At 42.6% G+C, this 2925-nt stretch overlaps 1 non-coding gene across 1 annotated transcript; it reads left to right on the plus strand.

Annotated features, from left to right (window-relative positions):
* Positions 1-1812: 1812 nt before the first annotated feature.
* On the plus strand, positions 1813-1944 carry LOC117034235 (U8 small nucleolar RNA). Its single transcript, XR_004425047.1, has one exon. It is a non-coding gene; the product is annotated as a U8 small nucleolar RNA (small nucleolar RNA).
* Positions 1945-2925: the final 981 nt, after the last annotated feature.

The following is a 2925-nucleotide window of genomic DNA, read 5'->3' on the forward strand; positions in this document are numbered from 1 at the left end:
TATCTAAAGTGTCGTGTTTTCTTCCTAAGAAAGAATCAGAAGGACATGTCACTTAAGAAATGCAATCTAATCACAGAAGGAATCGCTTGCCATTAGGAAATATTATTAGTCTCTAAGAGCTTTAGAGTGTGGCTTACATGCAAAATATTTGAAATAATACTTGGACTGATTTGCTTTAGTTGAAATAGATGAAACAGAAACAATTCACAATAGGAATCTATTCAGTATTTAGAGTCTTTCTCCCAGGTCAGTTTTCTATTTGAAAAAAAGCATGAATACCCAAGGGGCAAAAACAGGCTTCAATCATTATTGAATCAGTGTTACATATTCTCACAAGAAAATAACATATTTTTAATACCTTCAACTTTCATTCACCAAGGAAAAGATTATATTTATTTATTAGACAAACATATCAAAGGTCCACAAATCCTAATATATCCCCCAATTTATAGGAATTCTTTGCATTCTAGTTTTACTACTACCAGTTGGCTAATAAGGTATGAACTATATAGTACAAACAATGGCCCGAAATATGTAACTTTGAAGATTCAGCTTCAAAGAAACAGTTAATAATCTGGCTACCTATACCCTTATCAATAAAAGAAGCAAATCTAACAAAAGAGAGAATTCAGTAACTATGTTAAAAAGGGCTCTTTCACTAGAATCAATCAGCTTGGGCTGCTGTAACAAAATATATAGACTGGCTGCCTTAAACCAGATATTTTTTTCTCACAGTTGTGGAAGCTGGGAAACCCAGGATCACAGGGTTGGTTGATTCTATTCCTGGTGCGAACCTTCGTCCTGGCTTACAGATGGCTGTCTCCTTGCTGTGTCCTCACATGGCAGAGAGAGAGAAAGCTCTGGGGTCTCTTCCTCTTCTTATAAGGACACTAACGCCAATAAGGGGCCCCACCCTCAGGACCTCATCTAAACTGAATTACCTCCCAAAGTCTCCACCTCCGAATACGATCACTTTGGGGGTGAGGGCTTTGGCCTCTGAATTTTGTGAGGACACAAAGATCACCCCATAACACCTACCAACTATTACTCCAGAGGTCTCACCCCTCAAAAAACTAGCGAGATCAGTTTCTGACTTCAAGTCTCTGAACCCTGGTTACTGAACTTTTAAGGTTCTCCCACTAAATTTTCTTAGTTCTTGCTCTGTTATCTCATTTAAAAGTTAACTCCTTAAAAGTTAACTAAAACTATCCAGTTTTGCCTAATGGTGATTTCTTCATCCACAAAAGCTGTCGTTTATTCCATTCATCACCTCTATCAGGCAAAACTGAAAATCATTCTAATAAATAAAAATCCATTAATAGCGTATACTCGTATTTCCTTTATATACACAAATATAACACAAAACCTGTTCTAAAAACAAATTATAACATATTTAACTAAACTTGGCTTTCTCAACGCAAGCCTATCAAAGCCTGGACCTGCCTTTTTAAGGCTTCAGATGCTCCATCAGGAGGCCTTGTGCTTTCTTTGAGGAGGAAGTGCTTCCAATTGATCCAGTGTCTTGCCATCACCCAGAGAGTTGTGGGAGAGGATGGAGAAGTGTGGCAGGGTCTGGGGTGGCGGGTACAGAGCTGCGGCTGCCAGCTTGAAAGCCTCTCAAGTAACGCTTGGAGATTGCTACCTGTTTGTCAGGGCTCCAGCTATAGATTGTTTGTGTCCCCCTCAAATTCTTATATTGAAAGCCTACTCCCCAATGTGACGGTATTAGGAGGCGGGGCCTTTGGGAGGTGACCAGCTCATGAGGGTGGAACCCTCAGGAGTCAGATTAGTGCCCTTATAAAAGAGACCCCGTCGTCAGGTAGGAGAATCCTTACCTGCTTCTCCTTTTGGAGGGCAGATTAGAACATGATGATTGGAGTTTGTATGATTCGTGATTAATGTCTCTGAATAATCAGGTCTTGCAACACCCTGATTGCTCCTGATTCTTAAAACAAACAAACAAACAAACAAACAAACAAACAAAAAAAAAAAAAAATCAAAATTAAAAAAATAAAATACATTAAAAAAGAGAAAAAAAAGAAAGAGACCCCAGAGAGCTCCCTTGCCCTTTCCGCCACGTGAGGACACAGCAGGAAGATGGCCCTCAGAGAACTAGGAAGAGAACGCTCACCAGACACCAAATCTGCTGGTGTCTTGACTTGAGACTTCCCGGCCTCCAAAACAGTGAGAAATAAATGTTTGTTGTTTATCAGCCACCCAGTCTATGGTATTTTGTTATAGCCAAATACCTAAATGGACTAGGCCAGCAAATTGGTACTAGAAGTAGCGGGGCTGCTGTGACAAATACCTAAGAATGTGGAAGTGGCTTTGGACCGGGGACATGGGTAATGGCTGGGAGAGTTTCGAGATGCCTGCTAGAAAAAGCCTACAGTGCCGTGAACAGACCAGCAAGAGTGATTGTGGTGAGGACCCAGAAAGCACAGAGGAGAGCTATAGACAATGCCTCAGTCTTTTCAGAGAAAACCTAAGTAATCATAAACACAATTCCGGTAGAAGTGTGGATGGTGATGGCTGCTATGATGGGGTCTTAGAGGGAAATGGAGAATCTATTATTGGACCTTGGAGGAAAGGCCACCTGACTTGCGGAGATGGGGCTGCCCCCGCCACTCCAGACTGGCAGAGCCAGCAGGTTGCAGTTCCAGTCCAGGAGAGCTGCAGGGTGGGCTGTACCCAGCAAGGCCACGGGGGCCCAATCCCTGCCCCAGTGTGCCTGGGAGGTGAGAACTCTGCCCCAGCGGGCCTGGGGTGGGCAGAGCCTCGAATCAAAGATTCTTCTTGATCCTCAACGCTCTGGGCTTGTTTGGGGCCTGTCCCTCCTTTCTTCTTTCCTGTTTCTCCCTTTTGGGATGGGAGTATCTATTTTATGCCTGTCTCACCATTGTATTTCGAAAGCACATAACTTGT

This window comes from Rhinolophus ferrumequinum, chromosome 14 (assembly GCF_004115265.2).
Source record: "Rhinolophus ferrumequinum isolate MPI-CBG mRhiFer1 chromosome 14, mRhiFer1_v1.p, whole genome shotgun sequence".
In the NCBI taxonomy this organism is placed as follows: domain Eukaryota; kingdom Metazoa; phylum Chordata; class Mammalia; order Chiroptera; family Rhinolophidae; genus Rhinolophus; species Rhinolophus ferrumequinum.